Source organism: Arctopsyche grandis, chromosome 6, assembly GCF_051622035.1.
Source record: "Arctopsyche grandis isolate Sample6627 chromosome 6, ASM5162203v2, whole genome shotgun sequence".
Lineage (NCBI taxonomy): Eukaryota > Metazoa > Arthropoda > Insecta > Trichoptera > Hydropsychidae > Arctopsyche > Arctopsyche grandis.
In genome coordinates, this window is record NC_135360.1 from 20,097,257 (window position 1) to 20,121,069 (window position 23,813).

Genomic DNA, 23,813 nt, shown 5'->3' on the forward strand with positions numbered 1-23,813 from the left:
TAATAACGAGACGATCATACAAATGTACAAACGTATGAACATATTCATTGACGGGTAGTGACGAGCTAAATACATATGTACATATATACATACATACATACATACATACGTACATACATACGTAATTGTGCTATAACTTTCTTCGTGTATAATAACTTAAACAATAATGTATGTTTCATTCACTTCAATATATATAAAATACACATTCATTACAATATAAGCATGCTTATATTACCTATGTATATATAATAAAATTGATTAAAAGGAGCTTAATGTATTATATCTTTACAATTAATTTTTATAAGGATTGCGTTAAGTAACCTGGCGGTTTCGCGAACAAACCAATTAATTTTCTTTAAATTAATATTTTTATTCATCTAAAAAAATGAATTTAAAAAGCAGTAAAATAAAAATTATATCTGATGCATATAGTACATTGTAGTACATATCATTCCAATAAAAATAAAATAAAATTTTATAATATTTGAAGTCGGATATCTATATATGTACAAATGTATATACAATTAGCCTTTGCTTGAAACAATCACTTTCTCAAAAACTGAACGCTGAAAAAAGACAGGCACTGTCAATTCAATTATCGAAAAAAAATCTTAAGGATTATACAAATTTAATTTTTCTTTTTTATTACCTAATTTGAACTCGGAAAGTCGTTAAAATTAAAATCGTACCCCAAAAAAAAAACTTGGTCGGATGAATGGTAATCCGATCAAGTATAGTTTAGTCGAATTACGTCTTCTCCTTTTCCTTTTGTTCGGCAGTCGAAAAATTTCATTCGTAATTAAGGCTTTTCCTTTTCACCAATTATTTTCCGAATAGTCGATAAAACGAACGAACGCACGCAATGAAAATACCTCGCAATACCAACAAAGATAATATAATAATAAGCACAAATAAAGCGCATTTATTTACCTCAAAGAAAATTGAGTTTTTCTATATGTACATACCAATATATGAACATACGTCTACAGAAAAAAGTCTATTTTTAATCAAAACATAAAATAAATAATTCAGTTAACGAGACGATGCGTAATCGGATAGCGTAAGCGGGGTATTTTTCGCCGGTTAATCGGCGATTATTCCCGCATTAATTGCCGATCAATCGACGGTAAAATACTGTACGATCGCTGCGAAAGCCATAAACTACAGTTACTTTATTACCGTAACCGGGGCTATATTCTAATATAAAGGAAATTCTTCCGCCAAAACCATTCGCAGAAAATCTCAAAATACAATAACAACGAATGCACAAATGATCGACAGTAAAATAAATCCAAACAAACCTTAGAATAATCAAACTAATAGGAAAAACGTGCATTACGATCTCACCGTTAGTATTATATATGTACATATGTACCTATACATACAACTACAAAATATTTTTGTGACAAAACAAAGTTAACATCACGTCACATATTATTGGCATGATGATTTTAATCAGTAATTTCGTACTTAATGTATTGTACAGTAATACATACATACTGTACAATACATTAATTTACTCATTTGCACATCCGCTACACATAATACCTTCATAAGTATGTACATACATATGCACATATACCAACAATCACACAATTTTTTTACCGTTTTCATTAACAATGAGCAACAAAAAAATTACTGAAGCATAGATATATAATATTATTCTAAATATATGGATATGGGTGTTTAAAAAAATACGCAATTTTTACAGATTTTCCGTTTTTGCAGTGTTTGACTATTTCTGTGCCAAAAATGAGATGTTTTTTTCCATTGATTATCATTTTTTATTGCTTCAAAATACTTCAATTATTAATAATTCAATGGATAAAACTTAATAAAATTGATTAATCTCCGCTCCGGTAAGTTAAAAAACGTGATTTTTTTTTTTGCTCAGTTACACGTTTTTCCTTAATATTTTAAATACAAGTTTTTCCCTTTTTTATCTAAATTCACTATACATATTCAAGTTGGTCCTTCTTTGAAATAAAATTTCGTGTGAAGATAAATCTTCTTCCATCTACCAAATAAAGATAAATGTTTGTTTGTTTTTCAACTATAAAAATGTACAGTTTTCAGCGTAGAACCACCAAAATTGTATTATCTTACTAAGACCAGACAATAAAATTTTCTGGAGAGGTTTATTTTACCCGCCCAAGAAACCCTGTGACATTCAGCTAGTGTTGCAAAATGTTTAAATAAATATGAAAGTTTGATCAAAGCATTTGTATGTATGTACATATGTAATTCACAGTTCGGGTCTTTAATTACCGTGAAATCAGATTACAACCGAAAGCCAATCTCGGTCAATCTAGCCGTCCGAACTCGATTAACCCTCCACGCCCAAATTTTCCAACGTGGACAAAGTCATATTTACACGTACCCCCTCCCTTCTATTCTGAATTTTTCACCCTCACAAGCCAAACAACCACCCCTCGCCAAAAGCAAACAAGGCTCACGGTCCAAGTTGGCGAAGTTCAAATTACGCACAACCAATCGATCGCCCCTCGAGCCCAAGTATCACAGGGTCAGGTCGAAACGGATGTTGAAAAGTAGGGGGTGAATGAAGAGAGAAGCCCGATTATGCAAATCAACGTAGAGTCATCTACCCCTCTATCAACCCCCTCCCCCCTTTCCTACCACCCTCTCTAAAGTCACCTGTTCCGTTTGCCATAGCGGAAAAGTGTACTTAAAAATACGTACGTACACGAAAGTCTACTCTTGAATCTGTGTTGGTAATTCGAGTACTATTCAAACACATTTTTTTCATACCTTTTTTACGTACCATGTCTCAATTTCAAAATTTGCAACTTCGTTACGACTTTTTTTCTAAGGAGTGAAATTATGTTGTGTTGCCGACAATATTCAGAAACACTAGAATATATTCCACACAACTGATAGCAAAACAAAATAACTGAGGTGTCACGGGTTCGAGCCCTGATCCAGTGTTGCTGACCAGACCTTATGACTCCATATGTGACTCCAAGCTGATCGTTTCCTATCAGAGTTTTCCAATTTATTTATTTTGCCGATTTCATTAATGAAACGTTTCCTAGCGAATTGGCCACCTACCCTCATTTGAATTTAATTTCAAATTTATAATATTATAAATTTATATATGTAATTACATATGTATGTATACCACTTAGCCAGCAGTTTGGCTTAGTGGTAGCGTATATACAATTTAGCACCACTGAGGTCAAAGGTTCGAGTCCTCGCCAAATCTGCTGGTTAGATTTGGGGGTTTTGTGACTCCAAATCGATCGTTTCTCTATCAGAGTTTGCCAATTTTATCTGATCATTGCTGAAACGGTTCCTGAAAATTGGTATTAGATCTAATCCTGTTGTCACAAAATCTGCCTGTGTATAATTTGTAATAATTATACACAGTTATCTGAAATATATAGATATCTTTATAATTTCGTATTTATTATATGTATAAAAATTGTATACAAAAAAAATCTAAAAATAATCCATAGATGTCTCTATGATTATTATTTCTGATTAATTGTTATATGCTATATATTCTGATTGTATATGTATGTATTACTGAATTTCTGATTTCTGATTGTTTATGTATTCTGTATTTCGTTAACGTACACCCGTCGCATTGGAGCAAATCTGTAATGGCGAGTGTATATTGATTTGTAACAATAAAAATAAAAAAAATAAAATAAAATAAAAATTATGTATATATACACATAGTTGGCCATAGGTGGTCGTATTGGTGCACGATACCACGGTAAAAATAGTAATAAAAAAGTGCGATAGTTTCAGTAAGCAAAATTAAGTTGGCTAAAGTATTAGAAGCAGATCAGATTATTGCCACTTTATACCATCTTTAAAATTATCGTTACATTGTGATTACTATACTAAAATAAAAGAGGTATCAATTTATTTTGTAGAATGAATATTTTATGATACTCTTACTAAGTATTAGATATTGTCATATACTAATTGATTAAGCATTAAACTATCTCTAAAAATTGTCCATTCTTTAAAAAATTAAATAACATTTACCAGGATATGGACTGATTCATTTACGTAAATTGATGATATTACCTATTGAAAAATTATGAAACATAACTAACGATTATAAATTTTAAATTTTCCAAAATACGTTTTATAAAAAAATAATAATAAAGCCAAAACTATATCATACGACCTCACTCTCTCAGCTTCCAATTCAACTCTTTGGCTAATCGAATCTGAATTCATACGTCAACATCCGGTTCTTGGACTGATTGAGTGTCCTCGATTGCGGTTTTCGATCGGCCACTCAGTGGTTCGTGTAAACAAGACCTGACTGATGAACTCGTACTCGACGCCATTATGTCCATCGACTATACATACCTATAAACCCATACATTCGTGGCCGAACTTGAACGACTTAAATCTAAAACCAACCCCAATTTTGTAGATAACCCGTTATAAAATGACCAGCGCATATTTCTCCGTCGAAAAGTGGATAGTTAAGTAGCAAAATAGTCAATGTCTGTGTATAAAATTTCAAAGATCACATTTGAGTACGTGCATTTTAATTTAATCTCAAATCTGTAAGCAGAAATAGTTAAATTAATAATCTAATTTGATTTGTATGGTTTTATGCAAAAAATTACCACCAAATAAACATTAATCTCTTCTTCGTCTTATTGTATTGGTTCAGAAGACGCGAAACAACCAGTGAAAATGTCTATACCCTTCAGGTATAAATACTAGGGTTTCTAATTTCCCGGACTTTTTCAATTCCCGGGATACGGGACGGAGCCTGGGATCGTTCCCGTTTAACTAACGGTTTTTTCTCCTATGTATCAGTATGTATATTTTAATTTCTTTTTTAAATTCGAGATTATTTTTATTTACGTTGTTTTGTATATTTGTCTTTGATATCTCCTTATTTAATTCTTCATTCATCGTCAAACACACAATTGTTTCATCTTCATCCGAATCTAAAAGAGTTTCTACCATTGTGGAATCGTCAATACAAGAAGGATATACTCGCTTCATAACATTTGCTTTTATTACAACACTCAAGAATGTTTTGTTCGGTATAAAAATAGAATTATTTAAAATTTGTGTTTAAGTTTCAGGCTTCCTCTCTCTTCGATTTTAATTTTCAATTCTCGGAATAATTTATCGGTAAGGTCAAGTCCTTCGGTATTGAGATTTTCCACAAATAGAATTATAAGAAACGATTTTGACCATTATGCTCATAAAACTTCCACTTCGGGGAATGCGCTGTACTTAGTGCTAAACAACAAACCTTTTGAGAATATTTTACAATTCTTTGTGTATTTGATTTATTATTTCAGACGTGAAAATGTTGTATATTTTCAAGTTTTTTTAAATCCAATTCCCGGGATTCGAGATAAGAATTCCCGGGACACGGGACAACAAAAATTCCATGAATTCCCGGGAATGTCTGTCCCGGGTCGACCCTGGTCAGAAACCCTAATAAATACAGACGACGTAAACAAAATCGGCTTTAGATAGTGTTTAGTTAATATTATGTATAAGATGTATTATGAGCATTTATAAGAATTGTAAATAGGTTTTTGAGTTATTTTTCCTATTATGCTGAACATTTAAATTAGAATAATATAATACTAATTACTAAACAAATAAAAAAAATTGTAAAATAGAAAATGATCAGTGGATCAATAACTATTAAAATAGATATAAGATGCATTATGAACATAATTAAGTAATAATAAAAAGCATTTAAAAATCAAAATAAAAATAGAACCAGTTTAACCTCAACTTTTTAAGAAAAACAAGTTTAACTTTATTTCTATGTTTGTATTTTTTGCCCAAGAAAAAGCAACAATCCTATGAAAAGGATTATGGATTACTTGCACATAACGAGCAGTATAGTTTGGTTGTTGCGTTAATGCTAACCACCGAGAGGTTGCCGGGTTCGATCCCGTGGGTTTATCTCGATTGAAAAGAATTTTTCCCGTGTATTATCGGTAGTGCTCCTGGTCAGACTTGGACATTTGTGACTCCAAGCCAATCGTTTCCTATTAGAGTTTGCCAGTTTATCTGATTTCATTGTTGAAACGGTTCCTCAACAAATTGACTAAAGTCATCCTACCCACTACGTTACCACTACTTGAACATGATTTCAAAATTTTTAATCTATAAATATATGTATATATGAACAAGTTTAATACCACGGATGTAGCTCAGGGGCAACCCGAAAAAAATGGCATTATAGGAAAATTTTAAATTGGGTTTATAAATTTAAATTTTGAATTTTAAATTGCATGATCGTATTGCAATCTAACAAAAACCTTATTTTTACAACTCTTTAATAATTCCGTTAAATTGAGCGAGTAATTTAATTCGTATCACTGAGCAAGTGTGTATATATAAATACATACACGTGTACATACATACAAAATTATTGATCTACGTTGAAAACATTACTTCCATGCTTTACCATTTCCCCGTTTCCTCGGATGAATTAAAAAGAGAACGACTTGAAAGCAGGCGAAACGTCTATCCGTTTGACTGTCTGTCCGTCTGTCATTCAATGCAAGGGAGAAATGCGAAAGCGTCGATTCTTTTCCGTTCAATTTTCATTTTAAATAAATATTAAAAATTACATAAATTTCCAAAACAGTATATGTATAAGGAAATAATTTAGTAAAAAAATTAGTAAAAATGTATATTCCATCATGATACTTAAACCCTACTAAACCGTATTATCTACCTACATACATAAAAATTCCATTTACTGTTGTGAAATGTTTGTAGATACCAAACTTTCCAGAACTCGAAAACGTGTACATTTTACACGAGTCTAAATTAAAAATGTACAACACAATCTGCCGTGCGAGAGTTGCTCATACGTCACGTGTCCTATCCAGCTTCCACCAAGGATAAAACTTTTCGATCCTTCCGCAAAACCGATCGCTGAATACATCTTACCACTGAGTAGAACGAGAACAAGAAGCCCCAGTTTGTAGCATCCAGGATTCTCCCTTACCTACCTATCCACGTACCTACCACTGGCATCCTACCAAAACACCATCCTATTCTCACCTGCTGTTTATCAACGTCGAAGAGAGAGGTTACGTCTTAAACGGACGATTAGATATACTACATACATACATAGAACTATCGTTGCAGTGTCTGCCCATTGAGTACCTATGAAGCCCGAAAGAAAATGGGATAATATTTTTGGCACGGCTGTAAAATAAATTACGACAAAATTTAATATCAAATTAACATCTCTAAAATAGCTTGCACGACAGAATCAAACGTCAATTGGGTTGCCAGTAACAAAAATAAAATTTGACGTTTCAGTGAAATCATAACCAGTTACATTTTCACTGAGTAATCGTAATATCTTAGCAGCCAACACTGATTTATTTAAGGGTTAGGTTAGGTTAGGTTAAGTTAGGGTTGGCCCTATTAATTTAAGATTAGATTGTTAGGGTGGGTATTTATTTTTGTCAAATTTTATTTTTGTTACTGGCAATCCATTTGACGTTTGATTTGCCGGGCAAAAACCGAATCTGTCGTGCGAGGTATTTTAGAGAGGGCCATTATTTTTATTTGCCGGGACGATAACTGGTACCCAACGAAAATATGCTCCTTGATTGTATAGGTACTTAACTCACCATGGACGATAAACACATACGCTGTGTTTTTAAAAATTTTCATTCAAAAGCCGTTACAATAGCGTGTCTTTTTAAATCCTCCAAACTTCATACACCAAAAAAAATATTATATGAAAGATTAAATTTAAAACTTCCATCCATAGATATCAAAACAGCAAACATATCTTTAAAAAAAAATACATATATATATATACATGTACATATATTCGTTTACAAAACCTGTTAATTTTACAAGCCTCTTCTATGCTTTATTACGTAAATTCGTGCGGTCCATAATTATTTAATCCTTTAACGTTTGTGTTACTTTTCACTGTTTCATCCGTAGTGAAGCACTTGAATTGAAAGTTGAATTCAATTTCTTGCTTTAATTTAAAACAACTGTATTCCTAATTGTATACAAAACATGAATACACATAATCCGCTTACACCATCTTAACGTCGTTTTTGAAACAAAATTATAAAATAAAGTACGGAAAATTTGGCTTTATATCCAATTTAAAACGACTATAGTAGCAATAAAAAGAAAAAATATATAAATTCCATTTCAATTCAAGAATACTCCAACCCCAATATTAACCTTCAAGTTACATACTCTCCTACACTACATAAAAGAATATTACAAATATAAATTTTTCTGTATACTATAAGGGGTGCCGGAAAAAATCCATTATTACTTTATCTATGTTTTTAATAACTACCACAGGAAATTAAGCACAATATAGGAACATTTAAAAGGATCGGAAAAACAAACGTAATTTGTCCCGCGCGCACGAAAAAGAAGAACGATGAAACACGATATTTTTCCATTTTACAGGGAAAAGCGCTATCCTTTTTTGCACTGTTTTAAAGCACTCTGCGTATTCACCAAACATTGCTCCTTCAAACTATTACTTATTTAGGTCCTTGGAGGCCACATTAAGAAGAAAAAAGTGATGTGGTAAACCAACTAGTAACTTTTATGAATTCAGAACCTTCAAGATTTTTCAAGAAAAGAATTGAAATAAAGCTTTTAAAGAGTCGTGAAAATTGGGGGAGATTATATTTTGGAGTAAAATGTGCAAAAAAGAAAATGAAAACCTGAGTATTGATTTAAAATATATTTAAAAATAAATAAAATAAAATATATTATTCAAATTATTAGAAATTATTAAAATATATTAGAAATTATTCAAATTAGACGAATTGATTTGTATATATTTTCTAAAAATAAGAAAATAAGTTCTCAGGTAAAAATACCTACATACTAAAAAAACAGATTTTCAGTTGAACTAAATGAACTTTTTCCCGCAAAATTTTCGCAATAGGGTTTTTTGCCGAACTGTAATATAAAGATCAGGTCTTAGAAGAAAGCGCCTAGGAATACTAATGTAGCATATTACGTATACAGTCGAAAAATTTCAATGTTTCCACGAAACATTCTTTCAAGTCAAACGTGCGCCGACTAAATATGTACATATACATATGTAGTACATATTGTAAAAAAAGCGAAAATATCTCATCTAAACACATCCAAATACATTTTACAAATTAATATATGATAGATTATTATAATATATATATACACATACATGTGTACATATTACATACATATATGATTTTAAATGCATTATATTTACGACAAAAACGTTCAGCAGACATCGGCAAATTCGCGATTGAATTACTACATAGTTGGAAACATGCCACTCTGTATGCCTACAGGACATTTTCAATAGGTACTGTCGACAGTGCTAAGTGCGACAGACACCGCAAACTAACCACCCCCTTTCGTACACAATAATAATAATAATACGAGTCAACGGAGATAATCGAATGCAATTCAGAAAGCCAGCCGGATACAGGCGCAACGAAAATCAACGGTTACAATTTGAAATTTGGAATTCGACACTGGCCATAGACAAGGTTCAGTCGGCACGTGCGCCTAAGCTACATACATTCGTACCCTACCCTTCGGGGGTAGTATGTGCACGTCCCCATGGCGTTTCCCCGTTCAAAGTTTGCGCGACTCCCCCGCAAAATGTTATGCAAATTGCCGACAACGTTACGCCAGACGCTTCCTCGAGAGCGGACGGAAAACGCTACTATTTTTCTCCACTGTGACGTACATACATACATACACACATACAGTACATATGCCCGTGTCTACATTTTATAAATTTGTAATTTATACGATACATGAGTAATATAGCAATGGTGTCCCGAAAGTGTACATTCAAAGTTTTCAATGCTTCTTCCACCTCTTCAAAATATCATACTCAAATTTTAAATCTATCGCGTAATATAAGCCTCGGAGTGAAATTGAGAAATTTACATAGTACATCCACATACATACGTGTGTACATCCTAATGGTGTGCTGTGGAAATCTCCCTGGTTTTGTCACATAGCTTTGCTTACGCCAGTGCGAGCAGGATACAAGAGGACTTGGTTACGATACCGAGTCCCAATGCGACAAAAACAGAAAGATTTTCACGGCACACCACTGATACATACAGACTATTTATTTATTTAAAAACAAAATCCTATATTATTACACAAGCTTATCTTGTATAATTTTATAAATGTACATACACACATATACATATACTTATGCCTATTTTTCCCAAAACTAACGATTTCTGACCTAAAAAACACCACGAAATGGACCTTTGGTTACGATACCGAATCCCAATGCGACAAAAACAGAAAGATTTTCACGACACGCTACCGGATACATACAGACTATTTATTTATTTAAAAACATAATCCTATATCATAATACAAGCGGACCTTGAATAATTTTATATACATACATACATATACAAATACTTATGCTAATTTTTCTCAAAAACTAACGATTTTTGACCTAAAAAAACACCGCGGACCTGTACCTGGTTAAAACTCATTTTGAGGTTAAATTACCTTTGTAACCGCCAACATTTCAATATCACGTGACTGCAGCATTGCATCCTGCTCATATGCACGCAAGGACGAAAAGAATGCAAGTTGTGTACATATGCAATATGATAGCCACGTCCACGTTAACACGAAAGCCCAGTCGGCCTTGAGGCCTCATCATCCTTTCCCTAACCACCCCTTTATCGAACAAAGCGCGATAAATATTTTACGATAAATACACACGTTTTTCATTATTTACATATTAATTAAATAACCTATTACCAAAAACGATTTAAAAATTCCTAAATTGATTGAGCTCAAACAGCTATGCAAGTCTATAGAGATATTGAGCCCTTAACATATTCCCCCTCTTCCGTTTAGTCGTCTAGAGTAGGGCTGCCATAATTGTCGAGATGCCGACCTAGACGCGACGTCTGGTATTTAAATTTGAATTTAAAAATGGAATTTAAAAACTCATGATTTCAACTATGTTCAATCGGCAAACTTGCAGCTTTGTCTAAATATACTTAGCTCGCGAATAATTCAAACTAAACTATTGCAACACTTTTCGTATTTTCATTTTGGTATCATAGAAAAAAGAGATGGACAAAGAATGGTATCTGAAAGTTAAGTGAAATAAAGGCCGGAAGTAAGTAAAAAATGTGTGGGGTGAGATGGATTAGATTTGCGCAAATGTGTGATGACGATTTTCCCCGATAGCCCGGGATCGTCGCTCTCTTCGCACGACTTTTTCTATACAATTAAGTAATTGCAAGTCGCGCGGTGAATTTCTCCACGGTGAACAGGTCACACGGTGAAATGACTGTGAATCGAGAGCAGAGATGAGCAAGTGGTTAGTTCTGGCGACTCGCATTTGACTAGTAAGGGCGAAATCACACAGCGCGGTATGTGGGCCCTATCACGCGAAATCGCCCTAATTCGCACTTGTTCTTGACTCCCTGCTGCCCCTACACCTTTCATTCCCACATTTACATATTTTTCTTTGGATGTTTTTGTTTGACTAACTGACTGTTAGCTAGAATACCGGGACAACTGACCCGTGGACACAGACCTATAAACCGGAACATTTTCCGGCAAGACAATTCTAATGGAGAGTTTTAAAATACCAAGAAGAAGCAAGCCACTTCAGAATACAGTTGAGCTAATATTTTACTAGCAACACAATTCCGATCATCATCGTATATTATGTAACAAGCAAACTCCACGCATGGAGCATTGGCGTCCAACATCACAAATGGCCGATTTATGTATGTACACACATTTATACATATGTACATATTTTAACGAGAATTTATCGGCCATATGCAACGTTAGTCGCCAACGGACCATGTACATACGTATGTATTTACATACATATGTAGGTACGTACATACTATGTAGCTGACAGTCGATTTACATCAATTCGTCTGACAATAGTAATAATGGTAGGCGAGTCAAATCTCAAATTATATTATATTAGTGTTGTACCCGTTGATTTCAACAGGTGGTTTCAGAAAGGAATTGATACAAGATTTAAAATAAAGTAATATGTTATATATAAATATATGTATAATATAAGGTAATTTATAGGCACGCGCACGTAATAATAGTAAAATATTGAGTGCACGCATTACACACTCGCCGATCCAACCCGTTTACCCGTTCGAAATGATGAATAAATGTGTGTGTGTGTGTCTTCGTGGGCACATGTCAAACGCTCCATCTTCCCCCACTTCCCCGCGTCTCCTCGACATGATCGGTCGTCACGCTGCACCCTATGCATAGCTCCTGGTATTCTAAAATTTATTTCATTGAAATCTCCATACTTGTCGATACACTCGCACATACCCACAAACATCGCGTCCGTTTTTATATATATTATTATTATCATAAAAAGATCTACATATATAGCCAGCAACATGGCTTGGTGGTTGGGCTTTCGCCTAGCACTAAGAGGTCGCCGGGTTCAATCCCGTGAGTTGACCTCGATTGAAAAGAATTTATTCTGGGTATATTTGTAATGCTGCTGGTCAGACTTGAATATTTGTGACTTCGTTGAAACGGTTCCTCGATTAAATTGACTAAAAACCTTCCTATCTACTATGTCACCATTATTTGAGTATGATTAATGTACAATAAAATCTATGTACTAGTTAAAATTCATAGATGTCTCGTTAATTTCGAGTTCAGCGACTTATGTAATAAAAATGCTGCATTGTTTGTAATTGGCCAGGAAGGCGCATTGGGGTTACCTGTTAGGCCTTCCTGGTATATATGTATGTATGTAAAATAAAAAATAAAATAATAGAAACCTCTCTCTGTGCCCCTCCCCCGCCCCACTCTAATTTACACGTACCTCCGCAAGCTCAAACTTCATCCGCAGCACTTCAAAGAATATATTGAAATGGCTATCCACATTCGTCGACCAAGTTGGCAATATCGGAGCGTCTATGCAAATACTTCGGCGACACATTGTCTACTAAAGTTTCGGTACGAAAAGCTCCTCCTCCGCCCAACGTTCGAGACGATACGAAAGCTACATACAACGCGAGAGGAGACAACCGGTGAATTTACACGTGCGACATTTCAGCAACAATCGAATGGAAAACGTCACGCGGATTGCGCATTGTTCCTTTAACGCGCCAACAAATCTGCATAGAAATGCGAAATTTTAGAATTAACTTACACATGATGGTGGTAGCCCGGAGGATTGTACGATACATCTATTGTATTCGTATCTTCCAAATGTATTATGTGCATTTGACTTTCAGTTATATGAACTGATTAAATTCAGTGTGATGCCGGCCTATATGAAATATCGTATAAGTTTAAGTTTTATAAGTTCTTCAGAAATAGCCATTCCAGGAACTGCATTTTTATCATTGTATGTTTAAATATTACACGTATTAATATTATAACTATGTGCAATTGCATATTTTACGTCAAAATATGTATATAATTTGGGCCTCTTAATTTTTTTTTTTTTTTAATATACAATATATGTATGTATATCAGTGGCGCGTCCATGGATGCTGCGCATTCCTTAAAATTTACGTCAAAAATATTTTCATAACGTTTGTTTTCTGAATTTCTTAGTTTTATTTCTCTTTCGTTTATTTTTTATTACGTGATTATGATATATACGATCTTTTATCTGATCCAAATTTGACATACATAAACAAGCATCACCGTTGAGAAGCCGTAGCCGATTGCGCGACCGGTGCTTGTTTTTTCACATTACGCTCGTATCGCCATGGATGCTGAAGTTGTCTACAAATATTTTGCGCAGGCGCATAAGTGAGCTGTCACTCTTGCGTATACGCATGAGGAGACGATTCTACAGCCGTCTCACTCGCGCGACACTTTTGCGTATGTGTGGACTTTTGCTTGATTCTTTGATTGATATTTCGTACGTTACGTCCTAAGTTATTTACTTTTATTATTTTATTGTAATTTATTACGTCCTAAATTATTATTTATTATGGCCCTAAATATAGATAGCCAACGTAACAATGCAAGTGGATTTATCGCCGTTGTTAATAATAATTGCAATTGTTTAATTAAAAAATGTACTAAAAAGGACATTTACTTCTCTACCATATAATGAAAAAGAGATTATTGTTAAGAGTATAGTAACGTATACGTTACAGACAGACAGACACACAAACATTAATCTTTATACTACATATAGATTGAAAAAAAGTTTATTTCCATACGCGCAAAAATCGCATTCATCTCCACTTATGAATTTTCATTATCCCCAAATGTAAATTCGAATATTCTTCATGGATAAATTCCCATCTAATAAAAGCCACACACGATGAAGACTATCACATCGTCGGAAAATACCCAACCATCCGACGGCCCGGTCAGCCAGCAAGCATGTCCAAAAAATACCAGGCCCCGACTGTTCTAAACAAGATCACGTTAGTTATTTACCAATTGACGATGGCCGCAATTCCGCGTGCTTGGTCGAGCCGAGCCTATAAAAATTTTACGACGGCCATAATCGCGCCATTTTCAAGCACGAAAAAAATTGTCAAGAAAGAAAGACCGAATTGGGCGATAAACAACCGAGGCGAACACAGCACGCTCTAATCTACCCTATCTGTGCGGAAACGAAGCAAAAGTGACGTCACTTGTAACGGTGACGTCATTACGAGCGGGACGCAGTTTGGGGAAAATCGAAAGTAGCATTTACTACCCGTTTATATTATACAAAGTACATAATAGATCGATTTTTAAACTATGCATAATGTTGTTAAATATGCGCAATGTTAAACTGAACATTATGAATATTGTACGATGCAAGAATTGATGAAAAATATATTCTGGTTATGTGGCGTCAAGGCTGCCACCATTATGTAGTGTTGCCATGTTAGTCAATGTAACTCGAACGCGCAATCACACTGTCGTTATTTATTTATTTATGCAAAAATTGTAAAAGTAATGCAAAAATTTATATTTTCGATCGATCGTCCATCGTTACATATGTATGTATATACCAGGAAGGCCTTACAGGTAACCCCAATACGCCTTCCTGTTCAATTACAAACATTGCAGCATTTTTTTTTTGTATTATACAAGTCGCTGAATTACGAAACACTGAAAAACTCGCAAATTAACGATAATTGTACATATATTTTTATTATATAGGTACATTAATCAATCTCAAATAGTGGCGACATAGTAGGTAGGGAGTATATTTAGCCAATTTTACCGGGAACCGTTTCAACAATGAAATCAGAGAAAAATGGCAAACTCTAACCTGGAGTCACAAATATCCAGGTCTGACCAGCAGCACTACAGATATACTCAGAAAAATTCTTTTTAATCGAGGTCAGCTCATGGGATCGAACCCGGCGCCTCTCGACGCTAAGCAGAAGCTTAACGACCGAGCTATGATGCTGGCTATATGACACGACTTGATGAATGTGAATTTTATGAAATCAATTATATCACAATACTTGCTGAATTTAATTATTAGAGAATATTTACTGAAGTATGTGTACATAGTTCGTAATTATCTGATATAATGCGTTCATATAAAACGACCGCAAGTATGTACATACAATGTACTTGCGTTCTCATAAATATGCCGTACGTTATTAATTCTCTGACCTTGTATTTTGTAACCTTACAAGAAATTATTCCAGCTAAAAGTAGAAAAATATCAAAACAATGAGAATTGAAATTTATAAAAAAAAATCTAGATTTCATGTAAAGAAAGTAATCGAATACAGAAAATTTTAAAAGGCCTTTAATATTTTCCCATTTCAAGAAAAATTTTGAAATTATGTATATACCTATTTATGAATGTACAGAGCCGGCTCGTGGCGTGTGCGAAGTGTTTGGCACACACAGGCGCCGTAAAAATAAAAGGCGTCTAAAATATTTGGAAAAATGTTATATATTTTTCAATTACAAATCATCATAATACACAAAAACTCTCACAAATCGTCGCTTTATATGAAAATAACGATTTTAAAATTTTAACAAATTTACAAAATTTTATTTAATCTCTATTTTCCTTTGTGTGTGTATTGCGTGTTTTATTTTTATTGCACTTTGGGACATATTGCACTTTGGGTTTTATTGCACTTTGGGACATAGAGTTTGGGTATTTCAACAAAACAAATTTCTTACGATATACACCAACAACTAATACCTGCTTTAACAGCCCAAGGATCAGTTAACTTTTTTTATTTGGCTCGAAATGTAAGTTTCAACATTTGCGTGGGCTCTTTTACCGGGCCCATTTCCAACCTCAAGATTATGCATATACCAATACCTATGTAACAACTACCTACTGAAATAAAAATGGGAATAAACAAAGTTCCGTGAATAATATAAACTGAATTGCTTAAAACAATTTTGATAGGACGATTCATCATCAACCAGCGATTTAAATTTACTTCATACATACTTTCAAAATAACATTTGATTATACTTCGACGATATAGTAAGATTTAAATACACAATTTTAAACAGTTTCCGAATATAAAATCTATTCCTAATCTAGACACATCCATGTATATAGAAACATAGGATAGGGCCCCCTCCCCAAAATCCTGATTTTCGATTCACATTAATTGAAAAAATATTTCATTTTTTGTTTTCAGGGACGTAATTTGGGGGGGCACTCGCCCCCCTAAATGAAAGAATAGTGTGAATTTAGAAAATATTATGAATTTAATGATTAATGAGATACTATGGATCTATGAATGCTGCGTTTATTTCTTATGTATGTTACTTTTGGGTAACTAATAAAATTATCGCTGCTATGTGCTTTGAAAAAAAAAGATTTTATTATTTTGCAGCAAATATATTTTGGTTTTTAAGTGGTATGCCTTAGAAATTGTTCATCCCATAGAGTGAATCGTTAGAAAGGTCCCCTTTACTTTATTTTGTCTCAAAAACAGATGTGTATCGTTTATTTTTCCGAAAGTTCGTATATTTTTTGATATAGTGATACATTTTGATGGTCGATTTTTGCTAAGCATGTGAAGATTTTTGGAAAAAATTTTCGCCTGCGGCGCTTTTTTGGCTTTTTACATAATATTTTTTTATAATTATTTCTTTAAAATTAAGCTTATTTTTTGCATATTTTATATTTTCCATTTTTATTCCGATATAAAAAAGATTTTTTGAAAAAAAATTCAATTTGACCAATCTTTGCCGCATTCTTTAATGATGCTTCATATATATATATATATATATATATATATATATATATATATATATATATATATATATATATATATATATATATATATATATATATATATATATATATATATATATATATTTACATAACTACACACCAACGGATGAAGGTTTCTAAGGATTTCAATAAAATATTACATTGTTCTTTTCGTGTTCATAAGAAAACATTTTAACAGAATTCGAAGCAAATAACAAACTCCATCAAATACTTCTCGATCCCTGGAATATTTACTTAATTTAATTGATGCCGTAATTTTCAATTTCAAGAAATTAATTTCTACCATTGATGCGACGCAGATCGAAGGCGCTATTAAAAACTTTCCGTCAGTGTGACGTTAATGCCGAAAGAGAGAGACTTGTCCTGAAAATTGTATTTGTACACTACGTTTTGTCGTTTTTCCTCGGACGAAATTGAAGTATAATTTCGATCCCACAATCGATCATCTACCCCTAATGAGAAAATATTGGCAAGGAAATGGAAAGAGGTTGATTCATATTCGTCACGGCAGAGAAACGCGAGAGATAAACTGACAGCCCATCAAAATTTTCCGAGAAAAATAAGGATTCGAGGCCAAATCCAATAGTGACAAATGAACGGACAACCGACGCAAATGGAGGTCGCTTAGCCCCCGTCAAAACACCCTCGCCAATATAAAAATGTATTTCGTAATGTTTCGCATTATCATATTTATGGGGCATAGCTGAACGCATTATTCGTTGACAAATGCCCCCTTCAATTTTCGCGATAAATATTTCATGATAACCTACTACATTTATTTCAACCCGAAAACTATATAAGTTTTATTTTCACACACGATTTGACCGAACAAACCGGAACCCACTTTTACGTGAAATACTGTTTCAAATTTTTGTGTTTTGACAAAATTGCATAAACACCTTATTTTCCACTGAAAATATAACGACATCAGATAGAACGACCCATAACATATAAAATGAAATATAATAGGGACATTATTATTCGACATTGGGGTTGTTTTCGCACTGAATTCTCTATGCAAGCCGACATCGTCCCGGACACTTTGACAAATTGTTATTTTTTTGCAATTTCCATAAAATTTGCATACTATATAAACGGGAACAGAATAAATTAATAAAAAAATATGGCTGAGCTACAAAAATGAATCACCCGTTTGACGTGAGCCGTCTCCATAGTTCATTTGTATGCAAATTGAAGTATGTAATATGGTACAGATAGGGCAAATGTTATTCGCCACACAAAAAAAATGAATAAAATTAATCGAAAGTGTCTCGACTACTTGAAAAATAAAAGCGAACCTGGCGACGAATGATAGCACTATCGCCTTATCTTGGACGCAAACCAGCGATAACATTGCATGACTTTCCTCGAGGCTTATTCGCTTTTCGCGATTTTGTTTTAATAGAAACGACAGAACTGATCGAGGCATTTCATTTTACTATACAAGTGAAATCTAGATTTCAATCTTAATTAGACTTACTTACATACATAAATATATGCAAATGTATATGGGTAGTCAACCCAAAGGCTTATTGGATGTGAAAAAACCTCACCTACTAAATTATGTAACTACCAAAATCTCTTCCGAAAGTAGATGAAAAAATGAGCTAATACTTTTAAATCGATTATTTCAACTCCATCTACTGTTTATGGAATCTTTAATGAATAAAATCAACATCAATGATCGCCAATTGGGAATGCGTGGCATGCATGAGTGATGTCGTGTATAGTCATATGAGACGTTCAATTGAGAAACCTTGCATTGCTTTCTTTGTACATATGTACAAGCTTTTTTATTAGCTTCACTCTGATATTTTAATCTTTTTTTCTACACTCATATTTAGTGTTTGTTGTACAGATACTTACTTATAGTTAATTTTATGTACAAGATTTCTCATTAGTGCCAGGATATATATGGAAAGGGAAATGATGCGTACATGACTAAAAATGAAATAAAAAAATAATAATGAATACCATGAAACAAAAATTTATTTAAAAAAAAATACATTGAAATAAAAGCATGTGCAGGTGATATTGCAGTTGATTATCCAGAGTTCATCGATGGATGCATAGAAGTATTACCTACCTTTGAATTCTGAATAGGTGACATGAAAGTGCATGTGAACTAAAATATGCATGATAAATAATAAAATAAAACTACAAAAAAATGGATTGAATTGTTAATTCCGTTCAATCAAGCCTGTTTTCAAGTTTTCTAAAAATTTGTTAACGCCGACTTCGAAAATTACAATTAAACTAAGAAGGTGTATAAAACAAATTTAAAATGTATGCAGATAATGAATTACTGCATTGAATCTATATTAATCAAGTTATGCTCATCACAACTTGACAGAATTGCGAGCATTAAATCGACGAATTCGTGTAAATACTAAATCTCGCATGACTCAAATTGCTTTCGTGACCAATTGGGTCGAATCGTGACCTCTCTCGTGTTCGGACTATTAAATCGAACCAATCCCTGCATCTGATCGAAAGACAAAAACACAACGATCAACGAACAAACACCATCGAAACCTCCAGCCGCCGAAGAAGCTACCTACGAACGCCACGAAGTGAACTGAAATACAAAAAATATAATAAAAAAGCATCACATATGAATATACATACAAATACACGGATCGAACGGCGAGCGTGAATCGCCGACAATGGCACGCTAATTGAGCTCGATCGTTCCTATCCATTGCGAACCAAAAAAAACTAGAATAGGAACGCGGTTCAAAGTTGCACAAAACACCGGAAAAGTTGTGCACCATTACGTAATATATGCGCAATGTTTACCGAACGTTGCACCAGTAATATAACCTCTAAAAGTTGGAAAGGCGCCAAATCAAAATGTAGCATTTGCATTTGTTTAAAAAAAATTTTATCGACGTTCGATTGTTTCGAAGTTTTCAAACGAATATACTAGGCAGCGTAACTTTCGGCCATTTTGCATCTACGAAAACAAATGAAAAAAAAAATGTTTTCAAAAGTTGTCGATAGATTCTCGCCGGAATCTGATCGGAATTTTTGAATTTGAATAGTCATGTTCTACGATAGTTGTTTTGAAAAAACATTGTTTGCAGATAGTTTTGGCGGGCATCGCGGCATTATCTCTGAAGGGTCAGGACGGGGACGAGGGGTGCAGTTGAGGGGGGGAGTAGAGGATGAGGGGTCAGGGAAGGGGGAGCAGGGAACGGGGGGGTGAGAGGGCAGTGAAGACTCACCGTATCAGTGACAACAGTACAGCATCAGCAGTGGAGTGGCGCGGCGTGGCGACAGCGGTAGTGGCGTTCACGTGCTCCTCTACCCTCACAGCTTATCAGAGGTGGTGGAGGTGGAGGTGGAGGCGGGGGGTGGGGGGTGGATGTGGAGGAGGTGAAGTTGTGGTGGTGGTTTTGTTGTCGACAGCAATCCTCGAAGAAGTGTGAAGGCAGGGCAGGCCGAGAGCGAGAGCGGTCAGTATCTGGTCTGCATTCCGGCTCGGAGACGAGACGAGACGAGACGAGGCGAGGGAAGTGAAGTGAGGTGAAGTGAGGTGAGGCGAGGTGAGGCGAGACGAGGCGCGCACGCGAAGCGCTACACCGACCCGTGCGCGGCCGGACGCCAACTGAGCGGCAACTCGACGACTCGGTGAGCGCCTGAGCGGTGACGGCGAATGCGAACTGCGAGCCCGGCAGCCGGCGCAAACCCCCCCCCCCCCCACCTCACCACCTCCAACCCCGACACCACCACCCACCCCGCCAATCGACACACTGCAGGGTGGCCACAACTAAATTGCGTCTCTTTTTCGCGTGGCCACACCGCAAATGTCACCTGTCAACGGATTTTCCGTTCGAAGCCAGGCGTCGTTACGATCTCGACATTTTCATCTTCTTTCAATTCGATGGAAATTTATTTTTAAAAACTAACCATTCATTTCATTTCCTCCGCTCTTCATCAATTGCGGACTTATTAACTAAAAAAGTCAAATTTAAATATTTTCTTCCATCTATAATAAGGGGTAATTGGATCATTACGCACATTGCGGTCGCCCAAAAAGCAATTTTTGCCATGAAAATCGCGAATACGGAATAATTTGGCACTCGAGTTCTCGTTAGTATGATGGACTTTTCGGCTGCCAGATTTTCCGTTATAGAGATTTTAGTGACTTTTGGGCGAGCGCTTTGTGGGCAATAATCACCGAACCATAAGGTGACCATTCATACTGTTTTTACCCGTCCGGTGACTACATTCCAAATTTGAATCACTACCAGCATAACCGCCGCTGCGAAAATCGCTCACGCGGACTCCTGTCGCACGAAAATTCGTCGCACAAGAAAATTTCCGTACGGAAAACTGGCCAAATATTGCTTAGCAAATCCGTTTTTTTTACAAGATTTTTATTATTATCGACATATGAACTTCGGATGTTACGAACTAGTATCTCCGTATCAACATGCGTTCGTATATCCGTATCAACAAGTTTATATGTCTAGTCGATAATAATAAAAATCTTGATAAAACTCAGTATTAAATGCTAAATCTTTGGAATGTTTGCTAATCGATAGGAATAATTTTAACTAGTTCTGTATAGAATTTTATAAGAGTATTAAAGAAAATGAATTCGTTATGTTAGTTCTTAATAATTGAAGTATTAAGAAGAAAAAAAAAATTTTTTGATAACATCTGGTATTCAATTTGAAATAAATGGTCACCTTACTATATTTACAATCAAAAGTCACCAATATGTATAGTTACGCGACATATTTTCTATAGTTCGGTGATTATTCCACAATAAGAAGAGGTTAATAAAAAGCGATCTCGCGCACGTCACTAAAATCTCGATCACGGAACAACTGGCACCCAAAAACTCCATCAATCGAAAGCTAACCACACGAAATATTGTTCTAACGGGAACTCGAGTGCCAGATGTTCCTTGCGCGAGATCGCATTTTGAGGAATAGTCCGTTTACCATTTTCTATACCCTTAAAACCTTTTCAATAATATTTATAAAATACGTTTTCAAAAAGTGACAACATTATATATCACGACTATTTAGCTAATTTAAACGCTGGCGTTTAAAATTTCAATAAAACATACGAATGTGATATTCCATTTATATATTGGTTTCAATCTATATATTTTAATTATTATTATATGAATTTTATAGATTTCATTTGAAAGAACGCCGTTTTTGAATCAAAAATGCCGCTTTGCCTGAAAAAAAAGATTTCCGATGTAATAACGCATGGATGCGAAACTTGGGCATTAAACGCTAAAATGCTGCATTAAGTCCAATTAACTCAAAAAAAGTATGGAACGCTGTTTGCTCCACACAACGAGGAAATAAAAAAAAACGGAATACTTGGGTGAGAAGTATGACAAAGGTAATTAATACATATAATGGAGAACAGTAAAGGCAACAAATTAAATTGCCAGAATTTAAATCAATTTTGGTAAGTGTAAATCAGTTTTCGGCCAGTATTTTTTTAACAAAATGGTCAGTATTATATTATTAAATGTCAATATAAATAACAAATGGACAGCCTTTAAACTAATAACCGGTTAAAATATAAATAATACAGTTTCAGTATAAAATAATAAAAGGTCAGTATAAAACAATTAACAATCAGTATTGAACCCATTTCATAATAGACTCATAGCTCGATAAATAATTACTTTAAAAATATTTTGGACAGGTGCAACGACCACTTATTCAATCTTCCAAAGTCATATTGGCTATACACCTTTCGAATGCTTTATTTTTAATTTTTTTTAAATTATTCCATTTCCGATTATGATTGTTGTACATTTTCTATTATATACCATCCCTCGTGATGGTTTTTCGTCAGGTGTGTTTTTGGAAAATCATCGATTTTGAAACTGTTGTTCCCATTTCACCCATTTAATTGTTTTTGTGATCTGAAATATTTTTAATTCTCTCACATAATTCAGAGACCACTTTTCTGTCGACTATATAGTCATTTTTAAAAATCTCTAGAGTGTTAACGTTTCCTCTCCTCTCTTAACCCATAAAAAATATTTTTTATGGGTTAAGAACCGTTGATAACCAGACTCAATTCATAACCATCATATACATATATTATGAATTGAGTCTGATTCCTTTGTCTCCAGTTATAAACAAACAAAGGTAAAGATAGCCTGTTCAAATATTTCTTTCTTTGGAGATAACTGAAGGATATCGATATCCTGTAGGATCTCTTTCCTCGCCTCTGCATTTATTAATCCCTCAACTTTTTTTAGCACATGTCGCCTCATATGTACCCAACACAACCAAAAAATAATACTGGTACCTGAGGAAATGTAAAAGGATGCAAGGAAGGCCACGGGAGAGATGAGTGGATGAAACTAAACAAATTTTTGGGATGAGATGGATATGAGTTGGCCAAAACAAAGACGAATAGAAGCGGATTGGAGAGCGAATGACTGTAAATGATGATGATTATATTTAATTTAATATCATTATTTTCTGATTTTTGAACAAGAATTGCACTAATATTTCTATCGTCTGGAATAAAAACTATTATTATTTGTTTAAAATTTGCCCAATATATACATATTTTCGAATACCCATTTGTAAAGAGAAAA

The 23,813-nt window shown here is 34.3% G+C and overlaps 1 protein-coding gene across 1 annotated transcript in view; it reads right to left on the minus strand.

Annotated features, from left to right (window-relative positions):
* The window catches only part of cpx (synaptic transmission protein complexin), a 325,962-nt gene extending 305,075 nt beyond the window's left edge, over window positions 1–20,887 (minus strand). The window contains exon 1 of the mRNA XM_077432721.1: window positions 20,449–20,887. The gene's annotated coding sequence lies outside the window, so the exon portion shown is untranslated. The remainder of the gene's footprint in view (window positions 1–20,448) is intronic.
* Window positions 20,888–23,813: the final 2,926 nt, after the last annotated feature.